This window comes from Akebia trifoliata, chromosome 4 (genome assembly GCF_017979445.1).
Source record: "Akebia trifoliata isolate Shusen 1 chromosome 4, ASM1797944v1, whole genome shotgun sequence".
Taxonomy (NCBI): Eukaryota; Viridiplantae; Streptophyta; class Magnoliopsida; order Ranunculales; family Lardizabalaceae; genus Akebia; species Akebia trifoliata.
The window spans coordinates 31,831,419-31,859,085 of NC_141378.1; the positions used below are offsets into that span (position 1 = coordinate 31,831,419).

Below are 27,667 nucleotides of genomic sequence, written 5' to 3' on the forward strand. Positions count from 1 at the left end.
GAACTATCAAATTATTAGAGAATGAGCTTCAAAAAAACAAAAAAAAATCCATTGAGTATGGCCGTCGAATATGGAGGTTTAACAAACAATAGGACGGTCCTCTAATTCACCAATCACAATAAATGAAATAGTAATAAAAAAAATTAGAAAAATAAAAAACTAAACAAAAGCCATCAAACAAGTTCCAAATTAAATTAAATTCCTCAAAATTCATATTATATATTGAAATTCCATTACTAAAGAATCTCTAATTAAAGCAATTGGGCACTTACAAATGAAATTACGTCACATAATTGCTTAGAAGTAAAATATAATTAGAAGCAAATGGTCGTGATGCCTTTGATCTCTTCTGACTCTCTTCGCTCTATCGTGTCCTCTTATTTTCCTCAAGGTTCGGATTTCCCCTCCATTGCCACTGTTCTCAAAGAAATCCTAATAGCACTCTCGTATCTACACGGAAAAGATTTGATACATCGAAATATCAACTCAAAGTAATAGAAGAACATATTAACATAGCAACAATCTCTGACATTGGTGTCCGCATGTTTGGGTAAGCTTGGAGGCATAAGAACGCCACTTGAATCATTTGTAAGACATCCTTTTCTACAAACCCGTCTTCATGTAGTTTTGGATCCACCAATTCAAGTACTCTAGATTTCTCGTAAAGCTTCCATGCCTATATACAAGAAGAGAAGGTTGGCAAATTGAGATTGAAGTATAATGAAAGAAAAAGAAACATAATTAAAGAACATAAGAACCAGAAAACACTTATAAGGCTTACATATTCGGGAAGATATTGCATTTCTGATGGTAAAGAAAGATCTATGTTTTTCCTACAACTAATGATCTTGAGCACTAGAACCCCGAAGCTGTAAATGTCAACCTTCTCAAATAATTCTCCTCTAATGGCATATTCAGGGGCTGTATAACCTCTATAAGAGACACAAACAACACTCCATGATTAATCTCTTACAATATTTCATACAAGTAAACTACATAATTGTGTTTTATAATCTAATACTTATAATCTTGTATAATAAGCAAACAACTCACAAAGTTCCAGCAAATGTGGTGCTGAGATACGTTTCTTTTTCAGGGAAGAACCTAGCTAGCCCAAAATCCCCAATCTTTGGTCGGAATTTTTCGTCAAAAAGGATGTTGCTTGCCTTGATATCTCTATGAACAATCCTTAGATGTGAATCTTCATGTAGATACTGTAATCCTCGAGTGATACCAAGGATTATTTGGTATCGAGTGTTCCAGTTAAGAAAATGATCGATCTTTCCTGTTTTATGGAAACAAAGATCTAATATTAAATTTTTATCTAAAACCACTCAAAAAGTGGAAACAAGACCATATATAATTGGATTGTTATTAGAAAGTCAAAAATCTTTGTTGACAGAGCCAACCATTATGTCCCAATCACGGAGCTAGTCGGGGAAATAATCCGACACTGATGAATTAAAATTCAAATTAGATAAATGGGTTATGCAAATCGATGAAGAGAGAGATGGAGAAACAATACAAACCATATACTATCAAATCCAAGCTTCGGTTCTTCACGTACTTGTACACTAGTAGTCTTTGTTTCCCGTCCGAACAACATCCAATTAGACGAACCAAGTTCTTGTTGGATGCTTGTAATCAATTGCACTTCCAAGAGAAATTCAGTTTCCCCTTGTTGGGATTTTCCTAGAGAAAGTTTCTTCACAGCAATCATCCTCCCATCATCTAACTTTCCCTGTAATTGAACAATATTTTCTCCAATCATTGTAATTAAAATCATTATCTACATTAATCAAACAAAGGGATTAATGATAATTTCCATTATTCAAAAAAGCCAGTTTTCCTGAATTCTTCTTCATTACCTAATAAACGGGTCTGAATCCTCTTCTTCCAAGCTGATTCCCGGGTTGGAAATTCTTTGTCGCTTTCTTTAAAGTCCAGAAATCAAAATAGCTTATTGTTCGAAGATTGCCACTAAAAAGATCTGGGGTAGCTGCAAAATTTTCAGTTACTTTTCATCTTAAGGCCTCTTTGAGCCTAATTTTTTTTTAATCTTTCTCTAAATCTTTTTGGAAGCATGCCTTAATTACCTGGTTGCCCTTTAGTTCCCATGAACATCTTCTTCACCTCCATAGGTTTGATAAACTTCCAAAACACTACTAGTATAATTAAACAGATTAACAGCAATGCTAGTACTCCAAGAAGAAAAATTAGTGACGGAAAACAATGTAGAGGTTGGGGACTCCTTAATTCAAGTATGGAGGGTGATGGCGAGATCAATGTTTATGACATTAAAATGTGTCACTAAATTATAAGATTTGAGTACTAAAGTTGCATTCATTCCACTATATTTGATCTACAAATGCAAGTTAGCTAAATTAAAAAGATGAAAATATACTAAAACTTTGGAATTTGAAGATTAGCAATTCTAGTTGAATTTGTTAGACATTGAATCATGACGCATATAGTGAAAACCCCAATAATTTATTCAAAATTGTTAGAAAACAAGAAATCTTATATAAAAGCAAAATACTGTCAAGATCTTCAAGAACTGTATATTTATGAATATTAATAGCAAATTGAAAAACAAGTTGATAGATAACCAATTCCATGCTAACTTATTTAGTTGTAATCTAGCAGTCCTCCACTAATGAAGAACGGTTATAAACAACCATAACCCATCAGCAAAAAAACCAGTTATCTAGGTAAAGTGTTACCTTCACTCAAGAACCATGGGAAATTGGTGGTGAGCAATCTGCATTGTTTGGTAGAAGGATCTGCCAAACACCAAACTCATCCTGTACATAGATAATCAGTGAGAATCAAGTCATTTAAAAAGGATATAGAGAACACTTGTAAAATAAACAAAACTAATAGGCTATTTAAGAGTATGTTTACTTGTTCAAGTGTTCGCCAAAGAAAAATGTAGAACCACCAACCACTTTGAAAAGAAAGATCTTCTATTTTAATAATCATCAAGATTTTAAGTTCAGCATTTCTTAAAAGAAATTGATCAAATTCCTTATTGCACATATGATAATCTTAAGAGTCTTGAATTTAAAGGAATGTCGATTTTTCTATCTGTCATATATCAAAGTCCATAATTGCTCGTTCATATTTTTCAAGTGCAATCCATTTCATCAGTTTCATAGTCAAGTTCCAATTAGAAGACAACCTTGAAACTAAGGGCACCTTTTTAGAATAACTGAGATTCCGAAGTTTTCAATCTTGATCACATGATAAAAAAGAAAATCTTACAAAAGTTTAAAAGTCCGGCGAATCCCAATGATAATTATGAATCCAGATGCATGATAAGCCAATAAAGACCCAATCTTTCAAACATTGAACTCGATAATACCGAGTCTTTATGTAGACACCCCATTTTTGCATCCGCCTGATTAATCAACTCGTCAACCCGATTGCAATGATTCCCAATGATAGATGTGTATTCCATTGCTTTATTTTGTTACCAGATATGTTTCAAAAATCCGGATGAGGTATCTCGAACTGACAAAACTTAGAAACCACGCTACGCTAGGTAAATACGACCCCAGAAACATAGAAATCATCATCTTGCAAACCAAAAAGAAGCTTCACGATAAAAATCACTAAAAACTATCAAATTACCAAAATACCCCTAACCTCAAAACAACCCTAGAGCCTACGTTACGCTTAGGAAAACCCATTTGAACACATAAAATGACAAATCGAAACCAAATAAATCATTTCACCAGTTTTAACAGAATTTGACAAAATTACGAAAATGCCCCTCATAAAGTTCACAATCATTTCACATAAAAATTTTCATAAATGACATAAACCAAAATTCTCATTGAATTCCTTACGAAAAATCGATTCTAAAACATCCTAGAACATTAAAAACCGACTTAAAACGTGAAAAGTCCTCTCCGGGGGTAAAACGGTAATTTCACAATTTTCATAATTAAAAAATTCGAAATTAATAAATAAAAAATTAAATAATTAAATTGAAACATTAATGAAATTAATTTAAAATTTTGAACCTAAAAAATCGATCAATCGGACTTTCAGGTAAAATTGTTGAGGGTTCGTGGGATATTTCTTTAAGGACCCCTCCATTTGGGGGTCCAAAGAATTAAAGAAATAATGGAAGGGGGTTCTCCAAAAATTAAAAATAAATCAAGCAAGACTGAAGTCAAGGTAGTAAAGTCAATTAAGTGAGACTGAAGTCAAAATTAAAGTCAATTAAGCAAGACTGAAGTCAAGATATTAAAAGTCAATCAATTAAGACTAAAGTCAAAACATTAAAAGTCAATCAAATAAGACCAAAAGTCATAATAGAATTCTAATTAAATAATAACTCTATCTAATAGAGTTCTAACTTAAAAACAATTCTACCTAAAACAATTCTAATTAAAACACAATTCTACCTAAAACAATTTTAACTAAAACACAACTCTAATTAAAAGATCTCTAATTAAACACTAACTCTATCCAAATCAACCCCTAAAAACATCTATAAATAGAGGTGCTCACACCCTATTTTCGTATCAAATGATAAATCCTAAGAGAAGTAGGTCTAGAAACTCCCCTAGCCCCCCATAAACCCTAGTTTTGGAGTCCCAACTCCTTACCTAACACCCCTGCTTTGATTTTAGCCTAAAAAACACCTAAAATCCCTCCAAAAACACCTCTAAATCCGCAACAAACTTGAAGAGTTCAGATCCAAAAATAAGGAGATACCTTGATCTAGGAGATCCGAAGTCAAATTCGGAGACAGAACGAAGCAAGGGAGTACAGTACAAGGAGCTCTTTTTGTCAGATCTGAGGGAGCAAAATTCTTGCTATCGGAAAGGTATGAAATTTTTATTTTTGTTTTTATCTAGGTTTTTAGCAATGTGATATATTTGGGAAGTTAGTAGAGACCGGCTTTGGCCGGGCGGGGTTGGTGCCTAACACCTTCCAACCCCGTAACATGATCCCCGAATTCAGATTTTTTATGGTAGATTAGTTCTTTTTATCCATGTTAGAGTCAGTTTGGTTCCTAGACCACAATAACTAGGTGGCGACTCCCAAACCTCAAGGGTCAAAAGCGGATCCGCGCACCCCGCGGATCGAGGGCGCTTTCAGTGGCGACTCCACTGGGGACTATTGAGGATCAAACTTGAAAAACCCCAAGTATGGGAGCATTGCCAAGATGACCTAGTTTTTTTTTATTTAGTTGGATTTATTTTATTTATTTTTTCTCTTTATTTATTTTTTTATCTTGATTGTAGATGATTTTGGATATTGCATTTTTTTTTCCAATTAAGGATCACTTTTTGATGACTCCTAAATAATAAAAGATTCAAATTAACCTATGAAAATGATGGAATGATGGAGGTTGGACAGAAATATTAAAACGTTTTTAGAGAATATTCTAGCGAGAATTAAGTCTGGGAGCCTATTAATAAAATATAGATCTCGTCGAGTAGATTAATTTAGAATCTGAGTTCACTCAATTTCGTTATCGGAAGCCTTAGATATCATCGATGCAAGTTCAATCTGTAAATCTGGAATTATTTCTGAATGAAAGTTGGGATAGCAACGTTAAAACTTTTTTATAGAATATTCTAGTGAGAATTAAGTCTGGGAACCTGTTAATAAAATGTAAATCTCGTTGAGTAGATTAATTTAGAATCTGAGTTCACTCAATTTCGTTACCGGAAGCCTTAGATATCATCGATGCAAGTTCAATCTGTAAATCTGAAATTATTTCTGAATGAAAGTTGGGACAGCAACGTTAAAAATTTTTTACAGAACATTCTGGTGAGAATTAAGTCTAGGAACCTATTAATAAAATGTAGATCTCATCGAGTAGATTAATTTAGAACTTGAGTTCACTCGATTTCGTTATCGGGAACCTTAGATATCATCGATGCAAGTTCAGATTGTATTTTCCTAATTTACAGAAAATCTGAATTTATCTAATGTTGGCACAATTAATGTTCTTGAGAGTGAGCTCATCTCAACCATTGTTATTCTATCATCAATGTAACACCTATTGGAATCTCGATTTATTTTGGATCACCTAAAAGTGATCATTGATTGGACCTTAAAAATTATAAAAATTATGCCTATTGCAATGTTTGTTTGATCATTATCATATGCCATATTTATTGATTAATTTACCATGATCTTGCTTGAAATACATGATTGATGTTGATCGTAATGTTAATGTGCTTATGTGATGGGAATAATGTGATCTTAATTGAATATTCATATGATTTGAATGATTTTGATTTTGATTAAATGTATGATTGGTTTGATTGGATCCATGGGCCCATTTGTTTGAAAAAGGTCCCGGGCACACCCCACCCTGTTTTGCACACACCACATGCACGTTTACTGTTTTACTCACTTACACGTCCCATTTAGCCAACGTGGCACTAGTGCGTGGCCCGGTCTCTTCGGAGATGCGACGTCATTCATGAAATCCACAACTCCAGTCACGTACCTTAGGGTATATCAAACTGGGGGCATCAATACCATTTGATCAGGTGATTCTGAGAAGTATGTTGATGCACCCAGGCTGGAGCGACCTGAGCCTTTGACCTATTGTAAGCCACACAGTCACATGTCCCGATTGCCAACGTAGTACTAGTACGTGGTCGGTCCCCTCATGGGATGCCAAACCATTTATGAAAGCTACAACTCTTGACTCGCACCCGTAGGTATAAAAGGTAATCTAAGTATATCAATTGCACTTCTTGGTCAAAACCAGTGCCTAAGCAAGATCCTGCCCCGCTGTACCCTACTGTACGAGGGGGATAGACTACGTCTATTCTAAACGAGAGGTATTTAAGTGGGCCCTTGCTCAGCATTGTACGCCACCTCTCAACTGGAGATCAAACTGGCTGTTTTTGGCTTCAGAGAAGTGAATTGAGGTTTTAGATTATCACCTATACGGTATATCAAACCAAGTCACCACGTATCGAAAGGTATATAGGTGTGCTTGGGCAAGGGTGGCTAGATAAAAATGCATTGCACGTAGTAAACCTAGATCTAGAAGTCTTCCTATAGGTCACGGCCCGAACTGATTATGGGTGTTCCCGGGTTGCTTTATTCAATCCAACCAACAGGTAGGTGGGCAGACCGATCCAGAATAATCAAACAAAACCCGCAATATCGGTCCGACCCAATCGATGAAATGTACCGATTAATTTGAACCACTTAAACCAGTTGACCCAATGGACAAATTGATCAAACTGATCAATACCAAATCAGTTGGACTAATTGGTTTCACTTTTAAAAATCCAGACCACTTTGTATAGAAAGATTCGATCTTAGGATCAAATTAATTTGTCTGATCAAAGGTTCAATCCCAATCAGGGGTAGACCCGTGCCTAATCTTTCTCACTTTCTTGGTCACCATAGACTTATAGTGCATTTGGATTCGATATTTCCCATCGAACTTGGACTATTCTATATCGAAACTTTAATCATGTGGTTAAGAGTCAAACATTTAGAGTCAATGGTTAACCTTGGTTTACTTCCAATCGGGTGATAATTGGTCCCAAATATTTTAAATCCTCATCTATGTCATTTTGGGTCCGTCAAAAGAGTCGTCTAGTCAAAGTACCAATGTTAAGTTCAAGTAGTCCATCCACCCAAAATGACCTTCTCTCTTTGTAGATAATTGTCCTTGAGTTTTCTTTGAGTTTCAATCCAGTTTTTGTCATTCTTTAAATCCAGTAGTCGAGTTTGTCAATCAATGTTTTTCAATTCTAATAAAATATAGAAGCTTCTGATTATCATACGTGTAATAATGATTTGAGCATAATATCTAACATGAGGATTAACTTAGAGCTCACTAATCAAACTTAATAAATATTGGAATTAAATAGTACACTTAAGAAGTGCAAATGGGTACTACATTTTCCTTAGCAGAACATGAGAAGAATAATAAATTTACTTGAGAAATTCAACAACGTTCCTGCATGGTCTCGTGAGAATACATGGATGGATTGCACCAAAATAGATCAAATCCTAAAGTTGAGGGTGAACTTCAAAATCAAAGATTATCAAGAATGATGTAGTTGAAACCATCAACTAAGGTGTTAAGATCTACAAGAAAGGATTCATCATATTTTTCACTTAAGAAAGAAGAGTTCTCATTCGCGAAAGAATATAAGATTTTTTCGAAGTTTGAAAAAGATTGAACGAGTCAACGTCAAATATAAAGAAGTCAATCACACTCAACTTTGTAAAAGAAGACTGAAGATTTCTCTTTATCAGAAAAAGACTGAAGATTATTCATTCTTAGAAGAAGATTGAAGATTACTCATTTTCAGAAAGAAGACCTTACTTGACAGAGCAATCCAAATATCAAATTCTTGAAACTTGGACCAAGTCGAGCAGTATTCACAAAAGGAGGCCTTCTTTGGTCGAACCATTTTCCTGTCTTACCAAGATGAAGATAACCTTCTTTAGCCCCTCGCAGTCTTTAAAAAAAATCAATAGTATTTTTTTCTAAACCACGCCGACCAACCTTGGGAGGGAATCTTAGTATGAACTACGTTTTGACTTGATCCCAAAAGAGAAAAGAAATATTTGGGGTACGTAGGCAACCTGATAAGTTACTTCAGGCCCGGTCATGAAAAAAATATATTCTCTTAAGGAAAGTATTATCCAAAAGGAAAATCCCCTATTGAAAGGTTTAAAAGAAAAGAATGTCAAACTAGGGACATTAGAAAAAAGAATCAAAAGAATTGATAAAAAGGAAAGAATGCCAAACTAGGGGCATTTAGAAAAAAAAATCAAAATAATTGACAGAAAAAAGAGAATATCAAACTAGGGGCATTTTGGGAAGTTGAGCCTTATATCTTTTCTTTCTAAACCATATCCTAAGCCCACCTATTAAGTCCTCCTAAATGCTAATTGACTCGGTTAAGGTGCAGGGAACTGAGAAGTTGTCGAGTTGGTTATACAAGATCATCAAGAAAAAAAGAGAAGCCCGCTAAGTCGAAAACCTGAAAAGGCGACTTAGGCAAAATTTAGGGCATAACCATAAAAAAGAAAGCCTGCTAGGTTGAAAACCTGAAAAGGCGACCTAGGCAAAAATCAAGGCATCATCAGAAAAAGAAAAACAAAGCCCGCTAGATTGAAAACCTAAATAGGCGATCTAGGCAAAAATTAGGGCATCATCAAATGGGAGGAAAGGTCCCGTCAAGAAGAAAAATTCAGAAGGAAGCTTGTGCAGAAACTGCAGAACCATTCAAGCCACGATATTTGTCTTTTAGCCAAGAGCTCACATCCGACAAAGACAATATTGAAGTCGAAAAAATCAGAAATCATCTTGAACATTGTAGGATCTTCAAAAGTATGTTTACTTGTTCAAGTGTTCGCTAATGGAAGATGTAGAATCATCAACCACTTTGAAGAGGAAGATCTTTTATTCTAATATTTATCAAGATTTTTTAAGTCCAGCTCAAGCATTTTTAAAAAGAAATTCGAAAGAAAATGATCAATTCTTTATTGCACATATGATAATCTTAAGAGTCTTAAATTTAAGAGAATGTCAGTTCTTCTATCTATCATACATCAGAATCCATATTTTTCAAGTGTAATCCATTCCATCAGTCTCGTAGTCAAGTCCCAGTTAAAGCCAACCTTGAAACTAGGGGCATTTTTGAAGGTCATTTAATTCCAAAGTTTTTGTTCTTAATCACATGATAAAAAGAAAATCATACAAAAGCTTAAAAGTCCGACGAAGCCCAATGATAATTACGAATCCAAATGCATGATAAGCCAATAAAAGCCTGATCTTTCAAACTTTGAGCTCGATTTTGAATCATATAATCAATTAATAGGATTGTTTAATATAAATCTAAGCTCGAGAAACGTGGCTTAGTAAATTCGAGTCTAAGAAGCGAGATTCCAACTTTTTGAATCATAGAATGAATAGGCTTTTTGAAGTGCCTACAAACCTAAGTTCGAGTCTTAAAAACGAGGCTCCAACTTGTTGAATCATAGAATGAATAGGCTTTTTGAAGTGCCTACAAACCCAAGTTCGAGTCCGAGAAACGAGACTCCAACTTTTTGAATCATAGAATGAATAGGCTTTTTTGAAGTGCCTATAAACCTAAGTTCGAGTCTGAGAAGCGAGATTCCAACTTTTTGAATCATAGAATGAATAGGCTTTTTGAAGTGCCTACAAACCTAAGTTAGAGTCTTAAAAACGAGACTCCAACTTGTTGAATCATAGAATGAATAGGCTTTTTGAAGTGCCTACAAACCCAAGTTCGAGTCCGAGAAACGAGACTCCAACTTTTTGAATCATAGAATGAATAGGCTTTTTTGAAGTGCCTATAAACCTAAGTTCGAGTCTGAGAAACGAGACTCCAACTTTTTGAATCATAGAATGAATAGGCTTTTTGAAGTGCCTACAAACCTAAGTTCGAGTCCGAGAAACGAGACTCCTACTTTTTGAATCATAGAATGAATAGGCTTTTTGAAGTGCCTATAAACCTAAGTTCGAGTCCGAGAAACGAGACTCCAACTTTTTGAATCATAAAATGAATGGGCTTTTTTGAAGTGCCTATAAACCTAAGTTCGAGTCTGAGAAGCGAGATTCCAACTTTTTGAATCATAGAATGAATAGGCTTTTTGAAGTGCCTACAAACCTAAGTTCGAGTCTTAAAAACGAGACTCCAACTTGTTGAATCCTAGATGAATAGGCTTTTTGAAGTGCCTATAAACCTAAGTTTGAGTCCGAGAAACGAGACCCCAACTTTTTGAATCATAGAATGAATAGGCTTTTTGAAGTGCCTATAAACTCAAGTTCGAGTTCGAGAAACGAAACTCCAACTTTTTGAATCATAGAATGAATAGGATTTTTGAAGTGCCTACAAACCTAAGTTCGAGTCCGAGAACCGAGACTCCAACTTTTTGAATCATAGAATGAATAGGCTTTTTGAAGTGCCTACAAACCTAAGTTCGAGTCTGAGAAACGAGACTCCAACTATTTGAATCATAGGATGAATAGGCTTTTCGAGGTGCCTATAAACCTAAGTTCGAGTCCGAGAAACGAGACTCCAACTTTTTGAATCATAGAATGAGTAGGCTTTTGTAAGTGCTTACAAACCTAAGTGCGAGTCCGAGAAACGAGACTCCAACTTTTTGAATCATAGAATGAGTAGGTTTTTTGAAATGCCTACAAAACTAGGTTCGAGTGCGAGAAGCGAAACTCCAATTTTAATAGGATTGTTTAAGTTCCTCTAAACCTTAGTCGGAGTCCGAGAAATGAGACTCCAGCTTTGTTTGAATCATATTGAATTAACAAGATTATTTAAGTCCTTTAGCCCGAGAAGCGTGGTTACAATAGGTTCGAATTCGATAAATGAAACTCATTTTTTCGAACTCTAAAAAAGAATTTCAAATAGGATTTAACGAAGTTCCTACATTGTTATGACTCCAATTACCACATTGTTAAACCTTGCCATGATTGTTTTCATTGCATAAGTGCATTTCAATTTTGAATCATTATTGTCAGTGAGAGAAGATCTTTGGGACCTGACACATTTTTACTCAGTTTCACACAGTACACACACTCACACTTGCACTTTTTAGTCAAGGAGAATTCTTTAAAATTCAAGGATCTGACACTGTCAGTGAAAGCTCACGCTTGAGGACCTGACAACATTTTTGTTCGGGGAGAGTTTTACGCTCAAGGATCCGAACGCCCTGACGAATTGCTAAATCAGGCTGCAAAATGAACTGTCATTAGCTTTGGCATTCAGATATCGCACTATCTACCAAAATAGATTTACTATCTAGTTTGCTTCAATCCTCTGCCAAAGAGGGGCATCTGTAGACACCCCATTTTTGCATCCGCCTGATTAATCAACTCGTCAACCCGATTGCAATGATTCCCAATGATGGATGTGTATTCCATTGCTTTATTTTGTTACCAGATATGTTTCAGAAATCCGGATGAGGTATCTCGAACTGACAAAACTTAGAAACCACGCTACGCTAGGTAAATACGACCCCAGAAACATAGAAATCATCATCTTGCAAACCAAAAAGAAGCTTCACGATAAAAATCACTAAAAACTATCAAATTACCAAAATACCCCTAACCTCAAAACAACCCTAGAGCCTACGTTACGCTTAGGAAAACCCATTTGAACACATAAAATGACAAATCGAAACCAAATAAATCATTTCACCAGTTTTAACAGAATTTGACAAAATTACGAAAATGCCCCTCATAAAGTTCACAATCATTTCACATAAAAATTTTCATAAATGACATAAACCAAAATTCTCATTGAATTCCTTACGAAAAATCGATTCTAAAACATCCTAGAACATTAAAAACCGACTTAAAACGTGAAAAGTCCTCTCCGGGGGTAAAACGGTAATTTCACAATTTTCATAATTAAAAAATTCGAAATTAATAAATAAAACATTAAATAATTAAAGTGAAACATTAATGAAATTAATTTAAAATTTTGAACCTAAAAAATCGATCAATCGGACTTTCAGGTAAAATTGTTGAGGGTTCGTGGGATATTTCTTTAAGGACCCCTCCATTTGGGGGTCCAAAGAATTAAAGAAATAATGGAAGGGGGTTCTCCAAAAATTAAAAATAAATCAAGCAAGACTGAAGTCAAGGTAGTAAAGTCAATTAAGTGAGACTGAAGTCAAAATTAAAGTCAATTAAGCAAGACTGAAGTCAAGATATTAAAAGTCAATCAATTAAGACTAAAGTCAAAACATTAAAAGTCAATCAAATAAGACCAAAAGTCATAATAGAATTCTAATTAAATAATAACTCTATCTAATAGAGTTCTAACTTAAAAACAATTCTACCTAAAACAATTCTAATTAAAACACAATTCTACCTAAAATAATTTTAACTAAAACACAACTCTAATTAAAAGATCTCTAATTAAACACTAACTCTATCCAAATCAACCCCTAAAAACATCTATAAATAGAGGCGCTCACACCCTATTTTCGTATCAAATGATAAACCCTAAGAGAAGTAGGTCTAGAAACTCCCCTAGCCCCCCATAAACCCTAGTTTTGGAGTCCCAACTCATTACCTAACACCCCTGCTTTGATTTTAGCCTAAAAAACACCTAAAATCCCTCCAAAAACACCTCTAAATCCGCAACAAACTTGAAGAGTTCAGATCCAAAAATAAGGAGATACCTTGATCTAGGAGATCCGAAGTCAAATTCGGAGACAGAACGAAGCAAGGGAGTACAGTACAAGGAGCTCTTTTTGTCAAATCTGATGGAGCAAAATCTTTGCTATCGGAAAGGTATGAAATTTTTATTTTTGTTTTTATCTAGGTTTTTAGCAATGTGATATATTTGGGAAGTTAGTAGAGACCGGCTTTGACCGGGCGGGGTTGGTGCCTAACACCTTCCAACCCCGTAACATGATCCCCGAATTCAGATTTTTTATGGTAGATTAGTTCTTTTTATCCATGTTAGAGTCAGTTTGGTTCCTAGACCACAATAACTAGGTGGCGACTCCCAAACCTCAAGGGTCAAAAGCGGATCCACGCACCCCGCGGATCGAGGGCGCTTTCACTTTAACTAATCCAAGCTCGAGAAGCGTGGTTCCAATAAGTTCAAGTCCGAGAAATGAGACTCCAACATTTTGAATGAATAAGTTTTTTGAAATACCTACAAACCTAAGTTCGAGTCCGAGAAACGAGACTCCAACTTTTTGAATCATAGAATGAATAGGTTTTTTGAAGTGCCTACAAACCTAAGTTCGAGTCCGAGAAGATCTCTAAGACTTGACATTCTTTTTTAATCGAAGAGAGTTTATTCTCAATGATCCGATAAAATACTCAGTAAGCATCACACCTTGACACACATGTGCACTTTTTTACATTAGTCAAAGAGAATTTTTCAAAATTCAAGGATCTGACATCGTCAGTTAGAGTTCAGGCTCGAGGACCTGAGAAACTTTTAGTTCGGGGAGTGTTTTACCCTCAAGGATCCGAACGTCCTGACGAATTGCTAAATCAGGTTGCAAAATGAACTGTCACTAGCTTTGGCATTCAGATATCGCACTATCTACCCAAATATATTTGCTATCTAGTTTGCTTCAACCCTCTACCAAAGAGAGGCATCTGTAGACACCTCATTTTTTAACTCACCTGATTAATTAACTCGTCAACCCTATCGTGACGATTCCTAATGATGGATGATTATTCCAATACTTTATTTGTTACTAGACATATTTCATAAATTCGGATGAGGTATTTCAAACTAACAAAACTGTAAAAACCACACTACGCTAGGAAAATATAACCTTAAAAGCATAGAAATCATCATTTTACAGACAAAAAAGTTTTACAATGAAAATCACTAAAAAATGACCAAATTACTAAAATATCCCTAACATCAAAACATCCTTAGAACCCCCCTTATGCTTAGGAAAATCCTTTCGAACATATAAAATAACAAAGTGAAATCAAATAAACTATTTCGTCAATTTTCATCAAATTCGATAAAATTACGAAAATACCCCTAATAAGGTTCACAATCGTTTCATGCAAAAAAAATTCGTAAATGGCACAAACCCACAATCCCATTGAATTTCTTATGAAAAATCGATTCCAAAACATCTCGGAACATCGAAAAATGACTTAAAACGCAAAAGTTCTCTTTAGGGGCAAAACGATAATTTTTTAATTTAAAAAAAATTTAATAAATAAAACATTAAAGTGAAACCTTAATAAAATTAATTTAAAAATCTGAATCAAGAAAATTAATCAATCAGGCCCTCAGGCAAAATTATTGATGATTGTTCACTTATTTAAGTGGAGCCCCCTTGATATTTATTAAAAGACCCTTCCATCTTGAGGCCTAAAAGAATTAAAATATAATTAAGGGGGGTTCTCCAAAAATCAAAAATATATTCTTTCATTGTACGTAAGAATTAAAATCCTAATCTAAAGAAACCTAGTCAATCAAATAAGACTTAACTCAAAACCCTAATTAAAACCTTAATCTAAAGAAACTTAATCAATCAAATAAAACTTAAGTCCAAACCCTAATTCACCTTATCTAAAAGGAGACCTAGTCAAACCCTAATTCTTCCAAAAAAATCTATAAATAGGAGCCTCTACAACCTAATCTTGCAGGTCAAAATAAAGCCTGAAAAAATAGGTCAAAAAGTCTCCCTAGCCTTCCCCAAACCCTGATTTTGAAGTCCTAACTCCCTACCTATCATCAAAACCTAAGTTTTTGCTCCAAAAACTCCTAAAAACCTTTCAAAAATATCCAGAAAACCTTCAGAAAATATAGAAAATACTTAGATCTAGAAGTGAGACACTTTAACTTAGAGATCAAGAACAGATCCAATGACGGAGGAATAGCAAGGAAACTTATACAAGGACACTTTCTACCAATATTGAGGGAACCGTCGTAATCCGTTAGGTAATTATTTGTATTTATTTATTTTATTAATTTTTAGGTTTATTTTACAATATAGTATTATTTGGGGAATAGTAGAAATCGACATTCACCGGGCGGGGTTGGTGCGTAACGTGATCCCCAGACCCGTAGTTTCTTTTCCGTAGATTAGTGTTATTTATCTATTTAGAGTCATGATTAGGTTCCTAGAACATAAACACTAGGTGGCAACTCCCAAACCTCAAAAATCAAAAACGGATCTGCACACCCCGCGAATCGAGGGCACTTTAACCTTTCTCTACTTTGAAACCTTATCACCTAATGATAAGTAGATGGGACAACTATGAGGTTGAGGATCCATCTTCTTCTGAGAATAGCATTGTAAGTTGATTCAGTGTTTACTACAATGAAGACAACCCCCGATCCAGTTGTAACAAGTAAAATAATTTCCCCTACTAGAGTAATTGGTGTAGACACCCCATTTTTGCATTCGCCTGATTAATCAACTCGTCAACCCGATCGCAACAGTTCCCAATGATAGATGTTTATCCAATGCTTTATTTTATTACCAGATATGTTTCAAAAATCTGGATGAGGTATCTCAAACTTACAAAACTATAGAAACCACGCTACGCTAAGAAAATATGACCCTAGAAACATAGAAATCATCATCTTGCAGACAAAAAGAAGTTTTACAATAAAAATCACTAAAAAATGATCAAATTATCAAAATACCCCTAACCTTAAAATATCCTTAGAGCCTACGTTACGCTTAGGAAAACCCATTCAAACACATCAAATAACAAATTGAAATCAAATAAATCATTTCGCCAATTTTCACAAAATTTGATAAAATTACAAAAATGACCCTCATAAAGTTCACGACCATTCCACACAAAAAAATTCATAAATGACACAAACTAATATTTTCATTGAATTCCTTACGAAAAATCGATTCCAAAACATCCTGGAACATTGAAAAATGACTTAAAATGCAAAAAAATCCTCTCCGAGAGTAAAACGGTAATTTTACAATTTTTATAATTAAAAATTTTCTAAATTAATAAATAAAACATTAAATAATTAAATTAAAACATTAATAAAATTAATTTAAAAGTTTAAACTAAAAAAATATCAATCAGACTCTCAGGCAAAATGTTGAGGGTTGCCAAGATATTTATTCAAGGACCCCTCCATTTGGGGGTCCAAAGAATTAAAGATATAATAAAGGGGGATTCTCCAAAAAATTAAAGTCAATCAAGTAAGACTAAAGTCAAGATATCAAAGTCAATCAAATAAGACTAAAGTGAAAATTAAAGTCAATCAAGTAAGACTAAAGTCAAGATATTTCAATCAAGTAAAACTGAAAACAAAATCTTAAAGTCAATCAAATGAGACTAAAAGTCAAAACCCTAATAGAGTTCTAATTGAATAATAATTCTATCTAACAATCCTAATTAAATAATAACTCCATTTAATAGAATTCTAACTAAAATATAACTCTACCTAAAATAATTCTAATTAAAATATAACTCTAACTAAAAGAATTATAATTAAATATTAATTCTATCTAAACAAACACTTAAAGAAATCTATAAATAGAGGTCCTCAAACCCTATTTTCGTACCAAATAAAAAATCCTAAGAGAAGTAGGTCAAGAAGCTTCCCTAGCCTATCATAAACCCTAATTTTGAAGTCCCAACTCCTTACCTAACACCCCTACTTCAGTTTTAGTTCAAAAAATACCTAGAAGCCCTTCAAAAACACCCCAAAATCCATAAACAAATCCGAAGAACCCAGATCTAAGAAAAAGATACTTCGCATCAGAGATCAGAAATCAGATCTGGAGACAGAACGAAACGAGGAATATTGTACAAGGAGTTACGCTATCAGATTTAAGGGAACAAGAACGTTGTCTTCGGAAAGGTATAAATTTCGTAATCTTTTTATTATTTAGGTCTTTTAGCGATGTAGTTTATTTGGGAATTAGTAGAAACCGACGTTTGCCAAGCGGGATTGGTGCCTAACACCTTCCAACCCCGTAACGTGATCCCCGGACCCATATTTTTTGTAGTAGGCTAGTTGATTTATCCGTTTCGAGTCTCTATTCGGTTCCTACACCATAATAACTAGGTGGTGACTCCTAAACCTCAAAGGTCAAAAGCGGATCCGCTCACCCAACGGATCGAGGACGCTTTCAGTGGCAACTCCACTGGGAATTATTGACGATCAGACTTGAAAAGTTCCAAGTATGGGAGCATTACTAGTAGGACCTAGTTTTTTATTTTATTTTTAGTTATTTAATTTTTTTTATTTTGATTTTTATCATTCCTTTGGCTCTATTGGTGATCATTGATTGGGATGTTGAATATTTTTGTTTGGCACATCTTTGTTATGGTTCAATTTGGGGTCATTCAGAATGACCCATGCAGGATATCAAAGGTTAATGACATAGGGAATGACCCATTTTTTTATTAGAATTATATTTTTGGGTCTGTATTATCCTTTATTAGTATTTTTTTTGTTCAATTTTGGATACTTTGTTTTGGCACTTTTTTTTATAGTTCAATTAAGGGTCACCTTTTGATGATTCCTAAATAATGAAATATTCAAATTGACATAAATTGTGGATAGAATGATGATGGTTGGGATGAGAGTTATTTTATTTTATTTAAAATAATAATAATAAATAATAATAATAATAATTTTGGATGATATTTTGCCACGTTACTAGGCATAGGCGGCGAGTTGTGAAAACAAATTATTTATGAGTGATGCACTAAGAAACGAAAAAATTACTTTTTTTAATATTGTTCATGATGAGGAGAGAATTCCAAGAAAAAAAATCAGAAAAGTAAATCGCAAAAAAAAAAAAAAATTTTACGCACGGTGTGCCATTAGTAGAAATCTGTTTCTACTGTTGTTTATCTCCTTCTCCAAAATAAAAAAACGAAAAACAGCAAGAAAAAGTCTTTCTCTCACTCTCTCTCACTTCGAATTAGTTACAGAAACACTAAGTATAAGAACATCGAAAGGGATTATTGGGAGAGGAACTCACGGATTTTCGATCTAAAGCATTCTGATCTCTGTTTTGGTTGTGTTCTTCATGCACTTTTTCTCTTGATTTTGGTCGATCTATCCAAAAATTCGAAGGTCCAAGGAATCATCACGGCAAATCCCTCAATCTTTATATCCATTGATCTCTCCTTGTTTCTTTAAGCTTTCTGTCTAAGCCAATTTTATCGATTGTTCGAATGTTCCTTCGTTGAAGCGTTGGACCTGGATTGGATTTGTAATGGTTTCGTTGTTTGATTTTTTTTTTTTTTAATTTTGCATAATCGTAGAAGATGAGTTTCGAAAGGGGTTTTGCGGCACTTTTCAATTTTTGGTGTAATTATTTCTTGAAATTAGGATTTGAATTCGAATTTTGGGATTCGGTGGTGATTGTGGTTTGAGCTTTTTCTTTGATGGAGTCTCGTGTGACGAATAAATTTCGGCTCGGTCGTAAAATTCAGATTTCATTGGTTCTGTAGGGTTGAACCTCGGAGAGATCGCTTCAAAACCATTAATTTCTATTTCTGAATCATCAGAACAGTTTAAGGGAAGTGAGAAGAATTGGTTTCATCTCCTTAAAATTCTTTTAAGGCCCACGATCCGATCTTGACAGTGGCAAATCTCTGCCACTCCTTAGCCGACTGTAATCTTGCAACTTAGCAAGTTGAAGATGACCAATGGATCAACCCTGATCGAAAGACCTGAGTTGCTTGTAAATTTCTTGATTTTGGATTTGCGTGGAAAAGGCTTCTTGGATTGAGTTTTATTTTATTTATTTACTATGATTCTCGCAATTCTAACGTGGACATGCATACATAACCATGAATAATTTTTACACGTATCACGAGAAAGTAAAATCTAATGATTATGTGCACATTCCAAGTCAGACTTGTAAATTGCAGCAAATACTTTTTTTCATCTCAATTTTTTCTCAAAAAAAATAAATAAAATTTGTGCACACCCAATCTTGCCTATAATACCCCACATCTAGATGCTTGTTAATTATTTACTTGATTACAAACAAATTGGCGTGGCAAAAGATTTTTTTAGGCTATTTTTAATTTTTTTTAACTAGTAATAGTTTTTTCTAAAAAAAACAAATAAAAAAAAATTTTCCTTTTGTTCTCAAAAACAATTTTGGTTAAAGGATAGTTGTCGCTTAGTAAAACAAAATTCAATTTTAAAAAAAAATCAATTTGTGTAGTGATTTGTTAATAACTGGCTGTTTTTTACTTCAGAGAAGTGAGTTGGAATTTTAGATTATCACCTATACGGTATATCAAACCAAGTCACCACGTACCGTCTGATTGAGTACGCTCGAGAGGTATATAGGTGTACTTGGGCAAGGGTGGCTAGATAAAAATGCATTGCACGTAGTAAGCTTAGAGTCTAGAAACCTCCCCTGTAGGTCACGACTCGAACTTATCGTGGGTGTTCCCGGGTTATTATTTGAATGAGACCTTGTGATTAATGAATGTATGTGAATAATGTATGAGATAAGAATGTATGATTGTCCTCAAGAATAAAAAATTTTGCTTTTGTAAATTAAAATGGGTGCACCGACCCAATAAAGAATCTATTTCTTGCAATAATTCATAATGACCCAGTCCATCTCGATCCAACAATCATAATGGGCTGGGCCATTTAGATCAGAATGGAAATCAAATTCTTTTCTAAATTCGGGTTCCGACCCATTTTAAAAAGAAGAAAAATATTTTCTAAAAGAAAAGTATTTTTCAGAAAAAATATTTTCTAAAAGAAAAGAGAAGGAAGAAAAAAATAATTTACAAAAGATATATTTTTGCATGAACCTTGGAAATTTTCTTTTTTTCTTGGACTTTGAAAAATTACTAAAATGTATTTTTCTAAAAAGAAAATGACTTGCAAAAAAATAATCAAATTTGTGAAAGTTTTATGAAAACATTATTTGTCAATAATTTTCAAGAATGCAATAGAATTATTTTCCTTCTGAATAATCATTGCATGAATTTTCAAGGTTCATTTAAAATGTTATCAAGGGGGTAATACTGGAATTGATTAAATTCACCTTCAATGAGGTTTAAGGGTTATCATTGTACCTAAGCTCAATCATCCATCGTCTAACTAGGGTTATAAGTCCGGTCAGTTAGAACAAGCGTCAATATCAAGTCAACAGTCAAAAATGACATTCGAATTTCTCAACATCACCTAGTTGTTCCCTAAAGATCATAGTGCTTCAATCCTACCGGTTGTAAGCAATATCTCAGTCCTTAATCTTAATCAAACTCATGTGGTTACTTGTCTTGAGTTTTCATGAGTCATTTGGGTTAGCTCGAGTCATTTTCTTCAGTAAGGTCATGTCTTCTTTAGGTTAAGTCTACCCCTTTTATTTCTATGAGTCGAGTTCATTTGCCAAGTCTAGAACGACGTCTGTCGCCCCATTTGAATAAAGAAAATTTTTGAATACCTCGAGCGCATTAACGAATTAACTACTAATCTGGTTTCAAGGATAGATTTCTTTCCTGAGCAAGAAGATAAGAGTCAGGCTCAACCTTTAATCGGGAAAGCAAATGTCATTGACCTCGGAACAAAAAAAATAATTCCTAGAGAAATTCAGATAGAATCCATCCTATCCCTAGAAGGACACGAGGGGATAATGAATTTACTTAGAAATTTCAAAAGATTTGTTCGCGTGGTCTGATGAAGATATGTTAGGTGCAAGCTTGGGTGTTGTTCAACACGGAATAGATACTCGCCCGATGAGATGAAAATATCAATGAAGATGTTATAAAATGTATCGGTGCTATCCTCACTGCATCTTGAGTTGCAAATCACGTATTATCAGCCGATATAGGGGTACCTTTAGAACTGATCTCTAATAATTGGTTGTACTTCAAAGCTTAAGTCATTACTCTATATTCAAAGTTCAAGATCCAACATCACAAATCATCCCCTTACCGTCCTTAGATTAATGGAGCGGTTAAAACAGCCAATAAGAATCTGAAGACAATCATCAGGAAAATGTGTCAATCACATCGAGATTGGTCAGAAAATTACCATTTGCACTGTGGGCATACCGAACTTCAATTCGATCTTCCACTGGAGCTACTCCTTACTCCTTAGTGTATGATATGGAAGCAGTCTCACCAGTTGAAATGGAGATCTCGTATATCAAGGACTTGATGGAAAGTCAATTGTTAGAAACAAACTGAGTCCGACATTAGTACAAAGAACTGAACCTAACTGAAGAAAACAACCTAAAAGCTTTGTACCACGTGCAGGCCTATCAAAGAAGAGTCGCCCTTGCATTTGACAAGAAGATCAAGGTCCGACACCTACAAGTCGAGGATTTAATACTTAAAGAAAATCAGGCACCTATCTTTAACCCTAGAGAGAAATTCAAACCAAATTGGAGAGGTCCGTTCATCATCAAAGAAATATTACCAGGAAAAGCTGCCAGACTTCAAGATCATGATGGAATCGAATTACTAGAACCAACCAACCTTGACCAGATCAAGCGGTACTACATTTAAGGAAGTCATCTTCGACCGAATAAATTTCCTATTACCCAGTTCAATATCTCTTTCTCAGCCTTTTGCAGTCTTTTTTAAAAAATAAAGAAAAAAATACCTTTTCTTTCTCAGCCTGATCACCTAACCAAGGGGAGGGAAAATTCGAACTACGTCTTGGTCTGATCCCAAAATTCTGGGGTACGTAGGCAACCTGAGAAGTTACTTCAAGCCCGACCACATCAAAATAAAAAATAGATTCCTCGACAAAGAAAAAATCTAAAAAGAAAAAGAAATATCTTCAAAATGGGAAAGAAAATTCAAGGCAAAATAAAATAAATACCACACAAGGGGCATTCGGATTTTTGAGTCAAAATCATTTTCATTTTATACCCAGTCCTAAGCTTACCTATAAAAGTCCTCCTATGTACCGTGCGAAAAGTCAAGGAAGATAGCAAAGCATGATCAGACAGTCATTACATAAGAAAAAAAAAAGGGCCTGCTAGATTGAAAACCCCAAAAGGACGACTTAGGCAAAAATTACGACAAGCTTGTAAGGTTGAAAATCTGAAAGGACAACTTTGGCAACAATCAGAGCAAAGAAAAAAAAAGACTCGTTAGATTGAAAACCTGAAAAGGCGATCTAGGCAAAAGTTAAAGCAACAAAGAAAAAAAGAAGAAAATCTTCGGGGAGTTAAAAACTAAGAGCGGTCCGAGCTGAAACATGAGAAATCCGAATAATCAAGTTTAATAATTAGCTTAAACCAGGCACAGACTCAGAAGCCACAGGTATCTTGTCTACGATCGATCTGAAAATTTTTACTTCCTCAACTGAACCAAGGGAGAGAAGGGTGAATTCTATAACGAGTCTCAAAAGGAAATATTTTGTTCTCTTGAGCTTGACTCAAAATCTTCAATAAAATTAATCAAAATTAAAAGTTGGATCTTTATTGCGCTTGTGGTAATCAAATATTTCAAACCTTCATACAAGGGGAATTTTCTTTTTCCTCTAAATATATAGTTTTCCCCCTTATACTAGGGGCATTTTTTTTAATTTTTGCATGATGTGTTCAATTATCTTCAATGCCATGTTTCCTGTCAAACCAGGGGCATTTTGTTTTTTAGCATTGTTAATCCTAAAAGATAATGAGAACCCCAAACTTAAGGTTACCCTCTTGATAACAGTTTTTCGAAAAACCCTTGAGGTTCAAAAGAAATAAAAACTCAGGTTATAAATTCATAAAACTTTTGGATAAAACCTTGAGGTTCAAACAAAAGCACTTCGAATCTCACATTTGACTGTGCCCAGAGATTAACTAATAATTCATATGGCATTCTTTCATTCCCAGATTCTTTCCAGACCCATTCATTCTTGGATTCGATCATTCTCTTCCAGATTCATTATCTTCCAGATTTATTCGTTCTCTGATTCATTTTAATCAGTCTTCTCCAAATGCATTCATTCTTTCCCAAAATTCATTCATTCCTCTCCTAATTTTGCTCAGTTGCCGCCAAGGGTTAACTTGGATTTTACTCAGTTATCGCCAAGGGTTATCTTGGATTTTGCTCAAATGCCGCCAAGGGTTATCTTGGATTTTGCTCAGATGCCGCCAAGGGTTATCTTGGATTTTGCTCAGTTGCCGCCAAGGGTTATCTTGGATTTTACTCAGTTACCGCCAAGGGTTTTCTCGAAATTATGCTCAGTTTATACTCAAATTATACTCAGATTATACTCAGTTACGCTCAGTTTATGCTCAGTTATGCTCAGTTTATGCTCAGTCTATACTCAGTTTATGCTCAGATTATGCTCAAATTATGCTCAGTTTATACTCAATTTATATTCATTTTATGCTCAGATTTTACTCAGTTCCAACTTAAACTCTTTGAAATTTATCTCAGATTTTAAGTCACACACTTGCACAATTGTTACATCAGTCAAGGAGAATTTTCTAAAATTCAAGGATCTGACACTGCCAGTGAGAGCTCGCGCTCAAGGACCCGACAATTTTTTAGTTCGGGGAGAGTTTTACCCTCAAGGATCCGAACGCCCCGACGAATTGCTAAATCAGGCTGCAAAATGAACTGTCACTAGCTTTGGCATTCGGATATCGCACTATTTACCAAAATAGATTTGCTATCTAGTTTGTTTCAACCATCTGCCAAAGCGGGGCATCTATAGACATCCCATTTTTGCATTCGCGTGATTAATCAACTCGTCAACCCGATCGCAACAGTTCCCAATGATGGATGTTTATTCCAATGCTTTATTTTGTTACCAGATATGTTTTAGAAATCCGGATGAGGTATTTCGAACTGACAAAACTGTAGAAACCACACTACGCTAGGAAAATATGACCCCAGAAACATAGAAATCATCATCTTGCAGACAAAAAGAAGTTTCACGATAAAAATCACTAAAAAATGATCAAATTATCAAAATACCCCTAACCTTAAAATATCCTTAGAGCCTACGTTACGTTTAGGAAAATCTATTCAAACACATAAAATAACAAATCGAAATCTAATAAATCATTTCGCCAATTTTCACAAAATTTGACAAAATTACAAAAATGCCCCTCATAAAGTTCACGACCATTCCACAAAAAAAATTTCATAAATGACACAAACCAATATTTTCATTGAATTCCTTACGAAAAATCGATTCCAAAACATCCTGGAATATTGAAAAACGACTTAAAATGCAAAAAGTCCTCTCTGAGGGCAAAACGGTAATTTTACAATTTTTATAATTAAAAATTTTAAAATTAATAAATAAAACATTAAATAATTAAATTGAAACATTAATAAAATTAATTTAAAAGTTTAAACCAAAAAAATCGATCAATCAGACTCTCAGGCAAAATTGTTGAGGGTTGCCAAGATATTTATTCAAGGACCCCTCCATTTGGGGGTCCAAAGAATTAAAGATATAATAGAGAGGGGTTCTCCAAAATATTAAAGTCAATCAAGTAAGACTAAAGTCAATATATTAAATTCAATCAAATAAGACTAAAGTCAAAATTAAAGTCAATCAAGTATGACTAAAGTCAATTAAGTAAGACTAAGACAAAATCTTAAAGTCAATCAAATGAGACTAAAAGTCAAAATCCTAATAGAGTTCTAATTAAATAATAATTCTATCTAACAATCCTAATTAAATAATAACTCCATTTAATAGAATTCTAACTAAAATATAACTCTACCTAAAATAATTCTAATTAAAATATAACTCTAACTAAAAGAATTATAATTAAACCCTAATTCTATCTAAACAAACACTTAATGAAACCTATAAATAGGGGTCCTCACAGTCTATTTCCGTATCAAATAAAAAATCCTAAGAGAAGTAGGTCAAAAAGCTTCCCTAGCCTCCCATAAACCCTAATTTTGAAGCCTCAACTCCTTACCTAACACCCCTACTTCAGTTTTAGCTCAAAAAACACCTAGAAGCCCTTCAAAAACACCTTAAAATCCATAAACAAATCCGAAGAACCCAGATCTAAGAAAGAGATACTTCGCATCAGAGATCAGAAATCAGATCCGAAGACAGAACGAAGTGAGGAATATTGTACAAGGAGTTACTCTGTCAGATCTGAGGGAACAAGAACGTTGTCTTCGGAAAGGTATAAATTTCGTAATCTTTTTATTATTTAGGTCTTTTAGCGATGTAGTTTATTTGGGAATTAGTAGATATCGGCGTTTGCTAGGCGGGATTGGTACCTAACACCTTCCAACCCCGTAGCGTGATCCCCGGACCCATATTTTTTGTAGTAGGCTAGTTGATTTATCCGTTTCGAGTCTCTATTCTATTCCTAGACCGTAATAACTAAATGGCAACTCCTAAACCTCAAAGGTCAAAAGCTGATCCGCGCACCCCACGGATCGAGGGCGCTTTCAATTGGCAATTTGTTAAACACGAAAATGGTAATCTAAGGAAGGTCTAACACAATCGCTACCCCCATATTTTATATTGCTGAAAGAAAAAAGGATGTCTAACGCACTTTCTACATCTACTAGAATTTTTTTAAGGTCTACATTCCTGACTGGGAGGATAATGACCATTGAAATTAAGCGTTACGACTCCTCCATGGTCTTCTTGCGTGAATATGATAGCTTTGTTTCCCTAGATCGATTTGGGTACTCGAGCTATGCTAACCCCTATGCTTACTTGATTTACGTTGTCCTCATACCTGACCTTTCTTATCATATTCCCAGTTGAAATCCCAACACTCTTCTCAACTCTGAATTCTCCTATAATTGTATGAACTACCCTCCATTCCTCCCGAGGTTGTTGGTTCTTCGTTCTTGGAGGAAGAAAGGGTAGGCACTTGACTTCTCGTTGCTGACCTCTTTTTTCCTCAGTTACTACCACATACCTTCTTAATTTCTCTTATTTTATCATGTCCTGGATGATGTGCCAAAGTTGATAGCAGTCATTCATGGGATGGTCTTTTGTTCAACGATACTCGTAGTAAGGCTTGCCTCGGTATTCCTGTAGAGGTGGTACAAAACATGAATCTTTCTGAATATGCTTGAGGATCTCTGATAGACTTTCATTTAAAGGAATATACACATGTCTCGTCCTCTATGATGTTCTAGCCCTTGAGTCTTGGCTTCTCTTTTGCCCTTGCTTTTTAGTTGGAATTTCATTTGGTTTTGGTTTTGGATCAACCGTGTTAACGATGATGGCCTTTGCTGCCTAGATTTGTACCTTCATCGATTCTTCCACTAGCATGTACTTCTCCACCTTTACATAAAGGTCTTCTAATCTTGTGGGCCTCAATTTTATTAGTGATTCATGGACACTAGTTTATGGAGTTACAACAGTCATAAATGCCATACAGACCGACTTCTTATCTGGTTCTTAGACAGTCAGAAGTTTCACTTTGAATCAATCCATGAATGCCCAAATAGTTTTTCCGTGTTCTTGTTTGTGGAAAAGAACATTTACCCCAATTTTCCACTTCCTATTGTGAATATTTTGTGCGATGAAAAGTTCTTCGAGCTCGAAATTTTTTTAACCAAACCAGAAGGGAATCCTTGAAACCGTGTGATCGCGCCTTATCTCGGGGTGGATGGGAAGATTTTGTACATTAACGCATCATCTCTGTGGTAGAGGACCATTTGATCCCTGGAATGGAGTATGTGTTCCAATGTGTCTTTGGTGTCATCAAATACTTTGAACTTCAGAAGATGGAATACCCTCAAAAGCTTGACTGCCATTATTGCTTCCGAGAATGGGGTTCCTCGAAGCTTTTGAATTACGTTTGGAGTTATTCTACCAGCATTTCCTTTTCAGGTATTCTCATCATTTCTTCTGCACCGCAAATCTTCCACTTCTTCCTTGGTCATATGTTCTTGAGCAATAATGTTTCCGCATACAACTGGTGTCCTTCTTGAGTTCTCAGTTTATTCTAGATTTACTTGTTCAGATCCGTCTGTCTGAGGTACTCTTCCTTCGTTGTCCAGATCTCCTGTTCCTTCCATTTCTTTAGCTCATTGCTGACATAGCCCTTCATTCTCCCTCCTAAGGGCTCTTATTTCCGCATCCTACTTCTCTAATCCTACTCTTATCTTCGCCCTCACCTGCATGAGCAACTGGTACATAGCTTGGATAGGATCTTGAGGAGCAGCCTCCCCCTGAGGTGGTGTTTCTTCATTTCTATTCCCTTCTCTCCTTGTTTTTATCATGATGTTCGCTTCTCCTTGTTT

At 34.8% G+C, this 27,667-nt stretch overlaps 1 pseudogene across 1 annotated transcript; it reads right to left on the reverse strand.

Annotated features, from left to right (window-relative positions):
- Positions 1-266: 266 nt before the first annotated feature.
- LOC147404729 (putative LRR receptor-like serine/threonine-protein kinase At1g56140) lies at positions 267-27,474 on the reverse strand (annotated as a pseudogene). Its single transcript, XR_015177289.1, has 7 exons — positions 27,380-27,474; positions 2,097-2,251; positions 1,869-1,999; positions 1,530-1,741; positions 1,054-1,285; positions 782-932; positions 267-676 (listed from the first exon to the last, which is right to left on the reverse strand). The product of XR_015177289.1 is annotated as a putative LRR receptor-like serine/threonine-protein kinase At1g56140 (transcript).
- Positions 27,475-27,667: the final 193 nt, after the last annotated feature.